This window comes from Meriones unguiculatus, chromosome 6 (assembly GCF_030254825.1).
Source record: "Meriones unguiculatus strain TT.TT164.6M chromosome 6, Bangor_MerUng_6.1, whole genome shotgun sequence".
In the NCBI taxonomy this organism is placed as follows: Eukaryota; Metazoa; Chordata; class Mammalia; order Rodentia; family Muridae; genus Meriones; species Meriones unguiculatus.
In genome coordinates this window covers 77,960,318-77,975,867 of record NC_083354.1, presented here as the reverse complement: position 1 = coordinate 77,975,867, position 15,550 = coordinate 77,960,318, and the positions used below count along the sequence as shown (strand labels likewise).

General features: G+C 44.5%; 1 long non-coding RNA gene across 1 annotated transcript; it reads right to left on the bottom strand.

Moving 5' to 3' along the window:
* Window positions 1–3,667: 3,667 nt before the first annotated feature.
* LOC132654533 (uncharacterized) lies at window positions 3,668–15,425 on the bottom strand. Its single transcript, XR_009592159.1, has 3 exons — window positions 14,508–15,425; window positions 9,013–9,167; window positions 3,668–4,331 (listed from the first exon to the last, which is right to left on the bottom strand). It is a non-coding gene; the product is annotated as an uncharacterized LOC132654533 (long non-coding RNA).
* Window positions 15,426–15,550: the final 125 nt, after the last annotated feature.

The following is a 15,550-nucleotide window of genomic DNA, read 5'->3' as shown; positions in this document are numbered from 1 at the left end:
CCCTTTGCAGAAAGGAAAAGCAAAAGCATCTCCCATGACTGTCTTCTTCTGAAAACAGACCGTTAGCCCAAGTAGGGTGACAGTGCTGTCTCAGCACTTTTTTCAGGAAATCATCAGCTCTATCTAGGGCAGGTAACTTTTCATGCTCTGTTGACCCAGACCATTTTACATGTGAAAATCAGAGTTCAGGATTGGGTACTTCAAGATCAGTGGAGGGTGAGGTTTTCCCACAAGAGAAGCAGAAGTGAAGTGAAGGCAGATGGAGGATAGCCGTCCTCTAGTTTGGGGGAGAGATTATTCCCCAGAGGACTCAGACTACCGCTGCAGAGGCCTGGCCTGCATTTCTCTCAGTTTTTACTAAGGTTTTCAGATGAAAAGGGTATAAGAGTGAAAGGTGTGTAAGTCTGAAGGGGAGGGAGCGTGTGGAGAACACCATTAGCAAAGAAGCAGCCACAGGGGTTTTCCTTAATGAGAAACAGCCAAAGACGTGTCAAGGGGAGAGTGACCCAGAAACTTGAGGTTTGATCGTGGGAAGATGAAGGGCGCGTCCATTCGGCTTAAACTCAGGATGAAGACAGGATTAAACTAAACAGTGTCTAACAACAGAGAGAACGAGAAAGGAGGACATGGAACTATCAACTTACTTCTCCTTCAGTCAGATGCTGTACATTTTTCTTTAAAGTAGCAGTTGATGGTGCTAATGAGTGTTTGCATTTGGCTATTTTTTTTTAAACAAAGTATTTTTATTGATTATTTGGGAACCTGACCTCATGCACCCCGAATGTGCTCACCTCCCAGGACTCCCATATCCGCTCCCTCTCCTAGGTGACCTTTCCCCCCAAAAAAAAAATAAAGGGAAAGAGAAGGGAATAAAAGGTCCATATACTCACTGAAGCACGCTCAAAATCCCAGCTTCCTGTCCTCCAGGGGAAACTGAGTCCTCCTCCACCCACACTCCCACTGGAAGCCATCAAGTGTGGAGAGCTGGACCTCAGCATCCTCATCACAGTCTTCGTTTTAGGAGTTCCCCTTGTGGCTTCTTCTCTAGGCTGTCACTTCTACAGAGCAGAATGGGCTGGGGTGGAGGAATGGGTTGTGGCAGAAGCCTTTTATATCCCTCGTTCTCCACTGTGCATCTGGAGTCATCTCTATCACTGTGTGTGTAGCTTCCTTGCCCCCCACAGTCAGCAGGAGCATGGATTCGAGGCTTCCACATGGTTTCTGGCAAAAGCATGGACCACGAACTCCACTTGAACTGCAGCATCAGCCTGCACCACGGACTTCCACCTGGTCTCCAGTGACAGGAAGGCCCAAAGAGATCAACATGGTCCTCTGCCAAAGCTCGAGCCAGCAACCAGCATGGCCTTTGGGAGAAGCACAGACCATGGAGGTCTTTTGAGGAGGTCCAATCCGGTAAATGGGTCATTCTGCATCTCAAATGAAACTCTGATCTCATGTTAGGGCTGGATGTCCACAGAGCCCAGGACATCCAGCTAGAAGGTGAGAGAGTGTGGATTGGGCAGAATTTGGGTTCAGATAGGCCTCCCCCAACAGGAAATGTGTGTGCTTTGAAGTCAAGGAACTGAATTCCATATACAATGGCAAGTTTTGACCTGTTATCAGAAATGGGACCCGATTTTTATTTTTAGTTAACAAAAAAATATTTTCAATTTGCACATCTGAGATCAAATTCAAATTCACAACATAACCAATCCTTTGCTATGACTAACATGACTTCAATGAACACTTATTAACTAAACTTGTTTTAAAATAAAAATCCAAGACTGCAATAGAAGAATGTCAGAAACACATGTCAACATGCTGGTCAGTGGCTTAGGAGCCATTGGGTATAACATTTTCCCCTTGGTTCCTGGAAATCTTGAGACTTTAATTTCCTCTTTCTCCCTGGCTCGTCTTCACATGGGAAGGGCAGTCATACGTTGTGAGCCTTAGCATTTCTATCTAGGATCCCTGCCTTCCCTGATTCAGCCCTCGGATTTTCAGGCCGATGCATGGGTTTTGTTACCACCAAAGTTCTATCAGCTTTAACTCTAACTCTCTAATCCACTTCCGTCCAGACTCACAGAGTCAGCTCTCTCTAGGAGGGTTCCGCACTGATGCCCTATGGTCTATCAATCAGTATTTCCAGTTTATTTTGCTATGGCACAGTGCCTGTCACAAAATGGCTACTCAGCTATGTATTATGGGTGTAATTAATCATGCACCATAATTGCCTGGGCTTGGTCATTGTTCATCTATAGCAGGACTATAAAGACCTTGACAAGATGCTATAGTTTGAGTACCATTTGTTTCCATCAAAGCTCCTGTGGGGTAGTTGGTCCCTAAGGTGACAGTCTTGAGAGATGGGAAAGTGTTTGGATGATGGAGGCAGAGCCCCTGGGAATGTCTGGTGCTTTTCTCGTGAGAATAGTTTAGCTACTCAGAAATTATGCCTCATCTCTCTCTCTCTCTCTCTCTCTCTCTCTCTCTCTCTCTCTCTCTCTCTCTCAGGTGCCAGCTTGCCGTTTTCTGTTTTGTCATGAGTTGACATAGCACAAAACCCTCACTGGACATGGCTATCTGCTCTTGAACTTCCCTGCTTCACTGAGGTGTGACCCACACAAACTCCTTCATAGATTACTCTGTTACAGTATTCTGCTATGCCAGCAGAAAACCAACTAAGACAGAAGTTAGTAATCTTTTTTGTCTTGTTTTTTAATTTATTTATTTTTTATTAATTACAGTTTATTCACTTTGTATCCCAACTGTAGCCTCCTCCCTCGTCCCCTCCCAATCCCACTCTCCCTCCTTCTTCTCCACCCATGCCCCTCCCCCAGTGCACTGATAGGGGAGGTCCTCCTCCCCTTCCATCTGATCCTAGTCTATCAGATCTTTTCAGGAGTGGTTGCATTGTCTTCTTCTGTGGCTTTGATCACCTCAGGGGGAGGTGATCAAAAGAGCAGGCCACTCAGTTCATGTCAGAGACAGTCCCTGTTCCCATTACTAGGGAACCCACTTGGACACTGAACTGCCATGGGCTACATCTGTGCAGGGGTTCTAGGTTATTTCCATGAATGGCCCTTGGTTGGAGTATCAGTCTCAGGAAAGACCCCTGTGCCCAGATCTTTTTTTCCTCTCTTTGTGGAGCTCCTGTCACCTCCAGGTCTTTCTATCTCCCCCTTCTTTCATAAGATTCCCTACACTCTGCCCAAAGTTTGGCTATGAGTCTCAGCATCTGCTTTGATACCCTGCTGGGTAGAGTCTTTCAGAGGCCCTCTGTGGTAGGCTCCTGTCCTGTTCCCTGTTTTCTCCCTGTTCCAATGTCCATCCCGTTTGCCTTTCTGAATGAGGATTGATCATCTTACCCAGGATCCTCCTTCTTGATTAGGTTAGTAATCTTAAAACCTGCTGCTCTTCCAGCACCCAGCACAAGTGTCTTCCTTGCTATAATCTGTGTTTCAGTTGATATCTTCTGAAAGAGTCAGACTAGAGAAGAATTGCTTTAGAATTTAGAGATGTGAGAGACAGTCTTCAATTCAGAATCCAGACGCAGAATTTATGGGTCTACACCTCGTAACAAATGAATCCAAAACCTAGTAACTTAAAATAGCCCTTCCTTTTGCCTGCTTTCTGGAGTGAGGAATTGAGGAAGGGCTTGGTGGCGTGGTCCTGGAAAAGTAATGGGGCTGCAGTCACTCTCGGGTGCCCCCTCCTTTCCTGGCAGTTATGTAGGAGCCAGACTTCTCACCAGATTGCATGTCTGTGGTCTTTCCGGCATGGTAGTCTCAGAGCATCTATGCTTGTGTGGTACCTACCTCCCCCAGCACAAGCACTCCAAGAAAAGCAGACGCAAGCTACATGGCCATTTCTGGCAAAACTTTAGACTTTACATAACAGCCCTTCTGATGCATTCTGATCATAGAAAGGGAATCCCCACAGCCCACCCAGACTTAAGAAGAGGACTTTCAACGTGAGGCATGTTAAAGAATGGAACAACATGGACTTTGGTTATGTCCCTGTGGCTGTTTAATGGTCATAGAGATTGACTAAATGGAATTCTGGCTGAATAAACATTTATGGTATTTGGGGCTGGAGCAGAATCTGCACCACAAACAATGAATAATCCAGTTGGTGAGAGCATACATCTTGTAGAAGGGGGGCTGGGAAACTGTGCTAGGAAGACAGCATGGTCTTTCGTGTTAGGCAAATAAGTCAGGACTTATTTTTTCTTGGTGCGAGGGATGGAACCCACCTTTGGCTATAACAGAGAAGTGATCCACTGCTGGCATCACAGCTTAGGGTCTTTCCTGACAGCACCGGCTAATTCCGACCTGTGGAAGAGGAGCACAATCAAAGCAGTACTTTTAGACTAACCTAGCTTGGGGGTTCATCAGAAACTGCACAGGTTAGACTATACTCAATGAACTCACTGATCCTGAAGAAGCTGGGGCCCTGCCTGAGTCAAAGGGTCAGAATTTAATATAAAAAAGAAGGAATGGGAGAATGCCATTAAGAAAATCCAGCGTGACTTGGGGGACCTCTTGCCAGCTGGAAGGGGCTCTTGCTGGCTGGGGGTGGGGTGGGGGTTCTCAGTGTTCCTGTAGAGATCTGAAGAATACTTCATTTAGGGAGGACACTCCTGTTCCTTAGGTGTTTGAATGAATAGAGACAATTAACTTTCATTTAAGCAATACACGGTGTAAGGTTCTGCTTTGACATTCAGAATCCAACTGCTGGGAGAACACATCAAGAAAAACCTGTTTTCCAAATGTCTCCTTTGTCTCTCTTTCCTGCCACCTGTTTAATTCATATCATATATTGGACCAATATGTTTGCTATCACCAAAATTGTAAATTTCTTTACCTTTTCCTACACTAAGAACCACCTAAGAGAACAGAGTATAGCAGTAACGTGAAGAACACTTCCTATCCGCCATTTTATCTTATTCAAGAGGCTGTGTTTTGACCTCTTGACAGTCCACATTTCTGTGGGTCTGAGCTGTCAGAGCTATGGAAGTCACTCACTGTTTTTATTTATGGTCCATTCCACTGCTTTGAAATTAAGTTGACATCTAGTGTTAGTAGATATTCATTACCTTTCTAAAATGCCATTTAGAAAACTGATTGCATGGGGACTAGGCGTCCAAGAAGGGGCCATTTTCCACTCCGAGGCTCGATCCTGTTCATGAAATGCTACAAGTTCTCCTAGGTAGGCTTTTTATGGTGGAGCCTCCTTCAACCAGTTAGTGGGGCTGGCCCTCCTGGGCTCCCTGGCATCTTTCTATTTTAAAACAATCTTAATCTTGATTCTAGAGTACAGCTTTTGTGTTCTGTAAAGTATTATGCATGTTGACATGGAGACATAAATAATCAGCCCCATCTAAGGCAACAACATTTGGGCAAAATAATACACTTTGAGAGGTTTATTTATGCTAGAACTTAAAAAAAAAAACTTGACAAATGAGAAGAAGAAAGAAACGATCTGGTAGAAGTGGAGAAAAGGGAACCAAGCCTTTCTTCATAAAGCATATCCCAAATATGGATGCCTGTGAGGCTACGAAATCACTCAGTCCTGGAAGGTGTGAGCCAGGACTCCTCCAAGGTGCTTTTCTTTCCCCCAAAGAAGTCATAGCAGGAATATATATAGATCTATAATGCCTTTCTGTTGGGGAAATGAAAGTACTTTCAAAACAATCTCATAACACTCTGGTGGAGGAAATGATGGCAGGTTTTATATTACCCCTATCACACAGGTGATGGAGGCCCTGATAAATAGAGTTGGTGGCAAAGTCACAAATAGATGCCAGGCCTTCTGATGTACAGCCAGGACTTCAGTGGTTAAATGAAAAATACGGTCCCTGTTTGCTCAGCCTTTCCTCATCTGTCAGAAAGGAGCCATTCTCGTCAGGATTAACCCCTGCTCCTTCCTGCACAAGAGATGGGCACTACCCTAAAATTTTAAATGTGCAAAAACAACATCACAAGAATAAGAGCTCGGATGAAAAATAAAACAATTTACATGGACAGTTAAACTCAGAGATGCACAAAGTAATGGGTTGGTTGCCGGGGGCTGGGAGGAGAGGGAGACAGACTTGCTGCTCCGTGAACATAAAGTCTGAGTTATGAGAAAATGAGGAAAGTCTAGAGAGCTGCTGTATGGCACCATGCCTTAGTTAACAGAAATATACCAAACACTTAACTTTTTGTTAATAGAACGCACGTTATATGGCTGCTTTTTTGGCATGGTGAAAAAAAAAACCAAAAACTTTGATTTAGAGTGTACCCATGTCCTAGCCACTGCTCTGTGATCATCAGCTGCCCCACCAAAACTCGGCGAGTACAGTGGTCCACCAAAATTGAGGGAGCACATGTCTTCTTTGAGACCAAATAGCTATAAATAATCGCCCCCAAAAGAAGCACCCATATTTTTCATGGTCTCTAAAGCCATTACCACCTGAACAGTTCCGTGGGTTTCTTGCTTGAAAACTCATTAGGAAGAATACAGGTTTGGCATAGAACTCAGATTAAGCCCTAACCCAGCTCACTGTGTGGCTTTCAGAAAAAAACTGTGTAATTTCTCAGCCTAGTGTTCTTTATCTGTGAAATGAGAATTATACCCTTGAATCGGGGTTATTAAGGAGGCTGAATATATAATGTACACAGAACATTTAAGCTCAGAGACTGTAGTGGAGACCATGAGCAGTATGTGGCCACTCTTTTTCCATATGAGAAATTTAGTCAGTCGTTACGATCAGCCCTCCTGAAAATGATGCCCGGGACTGCATCTACCTGCTGGCTAGAGATGCTTTGCCAGAAGCTGACTGGCACAACGAATCCAGACTTCTTTAAAGTCTAAATTCTTCTGGTTCTTCCTGTTAGCCAAATCTTTTGACACCCCTGCATCATGATGGTCCCCTGTGGTGTGAATCTGTCTTCCCAAGATAGAATGTGAAACCCCCACATTTCTCAGTTTCCTTTGCCTCTGGGATACAGTCATCTGACTTAGTTCTGCTAATCAGATGCACATACTGAGACGGAACTAGAGAAGTGACTGTGTGCAGAGGCAGGGGAGGGGGCAGGGCCTCCATGCTGCAGGCACAGATGGTGGGGAGGCAGCATGGTTCTGGAGTCATCAAAAGCAGCATTTGCCTGTTTTGCCAGCTCTGCATTGAGGTTCTGGCGCCTGTTTCTGCAAACTCACTCCAGAGCTTCTGTTTTTGGTTCTTCCAGAGACCCCAACTTTCATGATGCTAAGTATCATTTCATGATATCTTCTTACCTGCCACAGGCCCTTGCTTGGGTTTTATGACATGGCTAAGTGAAAGAAAGGAAGAGAAGAAAGAAAGAAAGAAAGAAAGAAAGAAAGAAAGAAAGAAAGAAAGAAAGAAAGAAAGAAAGAAAGAAAGAAAAGCATAAAATTCCCACACATGGGTGGATTTTACATAATAACCAGACTTTCTATGAATAAAGGGCATAACCCCATTGCAGCCCAGCTTTACTGGTTTCTTTAGGGAGTTTAGGGAGTTCTTACAGCTTTAGTCTCAAGAGGTCCTCAAGGATTCCACCCTCTTCTTAACCACCTGCAAGCCACACTTAGAAGGCTGTTTAAAGAAGGCAAATAGTGAAAGGAAACTTCCATTACCATGGCAGAACAATAGCGGTTTGAATTTGAGTTCACTTTACTGAATAAACAGAAAACTTTCCCTCCTCAAAGTCTCTGCGTTCTTTCCATAAGCCTATGACGTGTATGAAAGTTCTGTATTGATTGACTGAACAGTTTTGATAAACATAAATATTCAATAAAGCTTTTAATGTTACATTAATATAAATATAAAATATTATATATAATGTATATAAATATAAATCACTCAACAAATACTTATTACGAACCATCGTGTGCCAGGCATTGTGCTGGGGCCTAGCACACACATGATGCTAGATAAGTGAGAACAGCTATTGATTATCCCTCAAGACTCTCACCACTGAGTGGGAAGACAGACAGACAATGCCAACATCATTTTGTACGAGGATCCTATCCTCCCCCAAATGGGAGAATTCTTTCCTTTTGCCGATATTTTTTCTCAGTATTTTAACCTCCAGGTAAGAAGAATTCCTTCTTGGGCCTGATACTGTTTTCTAACATTTGGCAGATTCAGTCCCTGAATTGAGGGCAGCTATACCTCTATGCCTTTGGTATCATAATACACCTTGAATTTGCTTGTAGAGAGCCTGTTTGCAACCGGAGAGGTAACCAGTGGATTTGGGGGGGGGCACCTATATTTCCTAGGATCCCTTGCTTGTTAGTGACAGTGCTTTAACTAGGAGGAGGATGTTCCATTCGTATCTGACCGAAGCAGAAGCAAAGCTGGAGCGAAGGTCTTGGCAAAGAGCTGAGGGGGCCGCAGCTCCGGAAGGAGTGAGTCAATAGTCTTGTTCACAAAATACTGTCTCTGAGCTACACTTGTCAAGATTCAAAGTTCAAGTTTAACTCACTTCCAGATTAACAAGTCCATGCATGACTGCTCAGATGGATATAGCTAATATCTTAAAAATAAATTGGGATGCTGTTATGGTTTGGATATGGTACTACCTCCCCACCAAAAGTCTTATGTTTGAAGATTTGGTCTCCAGTGCAAAGTTCAGAGGTGACTCTGAGGAGGTGATGGGGTCACAAGGGCTCTGCCTTCCAGGTAGCTTAATCCACTGATGGATTTAAAATTTGAATAGACAGAAGGTGGTGAAACTATGGAGCGTGGGGGCATCACTGGGGAAAACGGACTCTTCCTGTTACACTCTCTACGCTTCCCAGTTTCCCAGAGCAAATTTTGCTCTGCCACACTCTCCTGTATCCATGCCATTCTGTCTCCCCACAGGGCACAGCAGTGAAGCTAGCCAATCATGGATTGATTCCTCTGAAGCCTTGGGCCAAAACAAATTCTTCTTCCTTTATAATTGTTTTTGCTCAGGTATTTGTCACAACAGCAAAAAGTTGAGGTAACCCAGATATTCTTACCAAAGACAGCAGAATAGCCACAACCCAGTTCCAAAGACATCTGCCGTTATGCTGATGCCCCAAGGGTGTGTTTCCCCGCATTCTCCTGCACAGATGTTCTCCAGTATCATTGACAGTGCTTCTTATACAGTTATTTCTGCCCCAAGCAATGCTTCCTGGGGAGGACAAGACAGGAAAATGTCATTGACAGGAAGGGTATGGACCACAGAGGGAATTTTGATATATGTACTTTTAACTAATTTTACACTCAACCAAAACTTCTAAATTATATAAGGAGCTCCTAATATGCCTAACCCATTTGATTCAAATTTCTCTTCTCTTTCTTCTTCTTGGTTTTTTGAGACAGGGTTTCTCTGTGTAGCCTTGGCTGTCCTGGACTCACTCTGTAGACCAGAGTGGTCTTGAACTCACAGAGATCCTCCTGCCTCAAATTTCACTTCTAATGCTTTTTTTTCCTGTTGTTTCAGGATCTCCCATTTCTTTGTAGCTTTTGAGTTTGTGCGACAGTTCTGTGAAGATTCTCTCTCTTCCATGACTGGATATTGTTGAAGTGGTTCTCTGTAATATCCCTTGTTTGGCTTGTCATGTGTTCTCGTGATGGAGTGAGGCTATGCAAGTTTGTTCTGTGGACAAGAGATGATGTTGTCTAGCCCAGCAATGGGGTTGGGCTGTTGATATGTCTTATGATTTGTGATGCTCATTTACATGGTTAAGTTGGTGTCTGCAGGCTCTCTCCACTGTGATGTCACTAACCTTCATTATGTGTTGATGACCATCTTGATGCAGAACATTCGGTCTGTGGGTCTATTGTCCCCAAATTTCTGCCTAATCAGTTTTGTAGAATTTTTTTTTTTTAGTGTTGTCATCCCTGCTTCCTCTGACATTATTGTTGTGTTATTTCTATTTTTCTCATTGCTTTTTTCCCCAATAAAATTTATTGGAATTCTATTTTCGGAAGTTTTTGTTTCTCTAGATACTTTAAAAAATAAACAACACAGGTATCATGTATCTTGGGGTATATTGGGCTAATCGCTGACATTTTACATGGCTAAGGGCAACTTTGAAGTATGACTTTTCCTACCTCTACTTCCCAAGTACTGATTATAGGCATATAGCACCAGGCTGGGGATCAAATGTAGCATCTCATACATACTAGATAAGTACAGTACCCACTGAACAATACCCCACACATGCAGTTACTTTATAGTTCATTGATTATCTATGACTTTGGCCTAGTGGATATTTAGTTATCCTGTGACTTAAAGCCCAACAGCATCAATGCTTGGAGCTCAAATTCTCCCAGCCTTCCCCACAGTGATCTTTAAACTGGTTCCTGTCACCTTCTGATGCCATCTTTCTTTCAGCAGTTCTTGACCTTGGACACCAAGAGTTGTTCCAGGCTTACCTTTCATATTTATAACCTCAGCCCCAAAACCAATTACTTCCCATTTAGAGGACTTGTTAAATCCTCATGAGAGTCACGTCCCCAGCCAACTAAACTATCTTTGGGATGGCACTCAGCATCAGGGGAGTGCCAGGGATGGACTCCCAGGGGAGTCTAATGTGCATTTGAGGGTGAGAAACAATGTTCCCAAGCCATGATTTCTGACTCTCATATTTCTAAAACCCTTGGGAGTCTTGTCTGTTCTACAAATTTGGGTAAGAGATTAAAGTTTTCTTTCTTTCTTTCCTTTTTTTTTTTTAGCCATAGCCATTTGGCAGACTTCACTTTCTGAAAGAAGAGAGGGTTAGAACACATATCCACCAGTACCAAACACCTTAAAAATGTCTTGCGGATTTGCAAGTGCTATGAGCTTTTGGTGAAGCAAGTGTTTGCTATGTTACTGTTTCCATCATTTTCCTTCAGTTAATTGGGGTTCATGGCAAAAGGATCTTCTTGCTACATGGTTTGGACAATGTCAAGGAGATTAATCTAAGAACTGAAAATGGAAAATGGAAGTGTTTGAGTCTGAAAGCAAACCACTATAACGATCAAAAAGGAGTGACTATGTGTTTTCCTTGTCTTCTATTACCTCAACAGGCAAAGGGTCCTAAACAAATCTTTTAGAAGCATGAAGAGTGATCATAAAAGAGCATTTTCATGCTGAAAGAATAAGGAAAAAAAATTCCAGATGTGACTTACTCATCTTGGAAAGACTAATACAAAAGGTGGGAGTCTTCTGTGGGAAATAGGTCACCATGTTGGATTTTGTTTGAACAGAATCCTCTGGGGACAGTGTCTTCAGCTTGTTTTTGTGAGCACATTAGCTCAGATTTCTCAGCTATTTTATTTATTTATTTATTTATTTATTTATTTATTTATTTATTTTTAGCTCATGCATATTCTTGTCTATCTGGTAAGCTGCCTCAAGGTGGCTGATCTCCAGGAGAGTAAGACAAGGTCCAGAGAGACCCAAGTGTAGTTAGTCACTTTTTTTCTGGGTTCTATGGAGCCATGCAATTTGCCCCTTTGATTTTTTTTCCCTAAGGAGATTCCTCTGCATCTGTCCCTCAGATTTCAGATACCCAATGGTCATTCACTTGGAGCAGTCCTATAAAAATGCAGAATCCCACACCTTCATCCCTGCTTCCCTGGTGATCTTTGGCACACACTCTACCTATAACAGAAACATAAATGCAACAGATGGGGTTAGAGACAGTTGGTCCATCAAAGTGTATTTCCATTAGCTAACAGAACTGATTTCCTACCCTTCCCACCTTCTAGAGGAGAGAGAGACCCTGAGAGCTGCAGTACAGGCAGCTCACCTGTACAGGCAGCTCACCCTTTCCCCCAGGCTTTTCCCACTGAGATTTAAAAAATCTTCTTCTTGTCTTCTGGAACTTTATAATGTCACCTTTCCTTCCTTAGACCACAGACACAAAATAAGAGGGGAGAGGAGATGAGGGCTCCCCCCCACCCCCACCCACAGTGTAGTCAGGTGTATCAATGAAACCAATCCATGCCACATCACCAGCTGCCTTCTGGTGAGTGCTCATTCTGACTTAGGACTGCACATTCATGGCCCTGATGGAAGAGGCAAAGCCCAGCCTTAACAACGCTTATAAAACTAACTCAGCGAAGGTAGATAATCCATCACCTTTCATACAACAAGCTGATACTTAACAGTTTAGTGCATTAAGTAGTTAGAAACATATTAACTGTGATTTTGAAAAAAAAAAGGTTCATTCTGAGTTTATGATGATCTCATTTTGCAGAAGAAAGGGAAGAAGAACTGATTTCTATTTTATTGAGCCCTAAACCTAATGCTTGGAAGAAAGGCCACGGTCCTGGAGATCCATGAAGCCGGTGATGCCTTGGACTAGAATATCATTCTTTTGCCTGCCAGTCAGAGTCCAGAGTCCACCTGGCCCCTCCCCCACAGCAGAGACAGGCAGACACTGTACAGGTCCAGAGACCTTGACTCCATTACTTGGGAGCACGCCACAGAAATCTGAGGCAACTGTTCAGCCACATGTATCTGTTCAGGACATATGTCTGGTGTGCAGAGTGTCAAGCTCCTGGGAGCGGCAGAGCTGGCTCTGACCCTCTTCTTCTATGGCTGCTCTGGTTCCTCACCTGAGGAGGAATCACTCCACTCCCTCACAGGCAGCATGACTGTGTCTTTAGTCCCCTGTCACCCCCGCTCCCCCCCCCCCCCCGACTTAAGCCTGCAGTGGGGGAGCACTTTCTCTCTCATCTCAGGCCCCAAAGTCTCTGACACTGGGGATATAGTCTCTTGAAGGAGACACTCGTGTGTGTGTGTGTGGGGGGGTATTTATACTTTAATCAATAAGAGAAAAGTTGGAACTGCTGGATTTAGACTATAAACTGATTTGGGCCCTTGGCTTGTCCATTCGTATTCCAGGATTTTCCCGTGTGTCCAATTCAGGTAATTTCAGGGACCCATTTAGACCTTCTGACCATCTCCCATTATAAGCAGGCTTTGAGTTTTCCAGTTCTTACCTGGAAACTCTTAACCTAAACTACAGTCATTCTCAGGCAGACATGTTTGATGATCCCGCACGCTCTGATACAGGAACTTTTACGGTAGAGTGTGAATCTAACTTAGTAAATCACAAATATCATGGTTGTTTTCAGAAAAAAAAAATGCAATAAAAATTTCAGGCTGTGTTGGTTCCAAAAAGGGGGGAGGGGCATTAAATCATGAATGATTATTTGCATCTGTGTGCATATATGTGAACCATGACTTGCAATGTAAAAACGTATTTATTTGGGATCACTGTTTGAAACATTTAATAAATACTATTTGGTACTTGACCTTGAATAGGACAGTCTAAGAGCATGAATACTGTTGAGTTTTAAATCTTGGTTCTAACACGTGCTGGCTGTGTGACATTAGGCAAACTGCTTGACTCCTCTGTTCCATAAGTATCAGTATTTCACAGATATGGTACAAGATAAAAAAATAGGAGCTACCTTATTGGATCAACACGAGGATTAAGTATAACAGCTTTTGTACAGTGCTTAAAACCTTGCCTGGCACACAGTGCCATATAAATAAATGTTTGTGGGTAAAAAAAAAATGTGACCAAAGAAAAAACATTTTGGCATAATTAACCAAGGTAACAGTATTCCTTTTCTTTTGCCATTTATAGTCACGTGTTCATATATGTGTACCATTGATTGAAAAACTGTTCCGAGTGGCATTCTCGAAGGCAGACTTCAGAGTGCCAACCACGGTGCCACTGCCCACTTGCTGTGTGACCTTTGACCAGCTCCTTGGCTTTACAGGCCTCCTGTCTTCATCCCTAAAATGTTACCAACAGAAAGTGTCCCAGGACTCGGTGAGGCCTTTCACGGGAGACATCCTGGCTCTCGGAACTGCCATTTTTGTGGTTAGGATTCAAACCATGCCCTTGCTGCACCCTCCCTCCGAACTGAGAGGCAATCCCTCCTCTTCTTTGATGTGAATGGCTTGCTTAAATCTTTATTTCGGTCCCCTGTGCTGAATCAACCACCTAGGGGCTCAGAGAAAGGCCAGTACTCTAAGAAGGGAAGTCATTGTGAGTCCCAGGGGGTGGGTTCAGACCGCCCCACTGTGCGCTCTCCAGCCGCTCCACCCCCACTTAGCTAAGTCTCTTGAATGTCCTTTTACCTCAGCAGGTCTCCTCATCCCCTCCGATCTTTCCGAAGCTTCACAATGCAACTCTGACAGCTGTCTGCAGCCAGAGGGTCGCATCCTACTGCTCTCCCCTTCAGAGTGTTCAGGACAAAGCCGCCTGTCCAGACTAGATGAGACCCTCCCCCGTCCCCCCCCCCCCCCCCCATCATCACTTGTAAATACTTCGGTAGCATGAAAGGGCTCATTAGCCAACGGGGCTTTCAACTCCAGTTCCTTTTCGTAAGGACCCTTGGCAAACCTGTTCTGACAGAGAGAAATGTAAAATTCGGGAGCACTCCTGGGCTTAAAGATCTGCAAGGGCTTCGCGGTAATTCACCCCCCTCTTCTCCCAGGACACACTGTAACACTTACCAGAGCTTTTAAACATGAATAACGAGGCGATATTATGCAGCATCAATCTCTTCCCCCGACCACAAGCTCCTCAAGGGCAGGAGACCTGAGGTATCCATCTTTGCACCCCCTGCAACCAACTGGCACACATCTCCATCAACGTCTGTGGAATGGAAGCTGCCTGTGTTTAGACCCGGGGTCACAGCGTGGCGCTCAGACGGGTCGCGGGAGCCCAAGGCAAGTGGGACTCACTCATTTCTCTCTGTCTAACTCTGCACTGGTTTCCCAGCGCGTTGAGACTCCCCGGAGGTTAAGGTGACTGTGTTGCTGCTTTTGGTGGCAGACCTTTCTCCTTGTTCGTATAGGGGATGAAGAATGAAGCCCCAGGTCCGCCGTGCAGTGGCTTCGCTACCCAGGGCTGGAAAGCCAGTCAGAAGGAATGTCCCTTTAGCCAGCGGCAGAGGGCTGCTAGGACCGAGGTTGGTCCTAAACACTGGGCATCAGCTGTTTTCTACCTTAGCTTCAGGAGTGGGTCTTTGGCTTAAACTTTAGTTTCTAAGCAAATAAATAAATAATAAAAATAAAAATAAAAATAAATACAGAAAATCATCTTTGGCGACCTTGGCTTGTCTCCAAGCCGACAACTCTGCTGACACTTTTATTTCGCTCTAGTTTCATTGCAAAACAACGTCGGCGTTGATGTTTCCCTTCCCAGCGGAGGAAAGCCAGGCCCAAGAAGTTTAACCAGAAAAGGGGTTGGAGAGCGATCAGCACACCCTCGCTCCATCCCTGACTTCGCTTTCGGGCACACCGGTGGGAGCTGCCTTTACGTCGTGAAGCCCTTCCTCTCAGTTTCCCCGAGCTCACTTTTTCGGAGACTTAAGTCCTCCAAGGTCTCGCCTCACTCAGCCATCCCCCTCCCACGTTCCCAAGGACAGGAGACCCCACCACCATCCCCATCCCCTGGCCCAGCCCGGAGTCGCAGCCCGGGTAGAGCGGGCCCGCTCCGCCGAGTCCCGCGCCGAGGGGCCGCGGGGCGCAGCGACAGCTCCCAGGGGATCCGG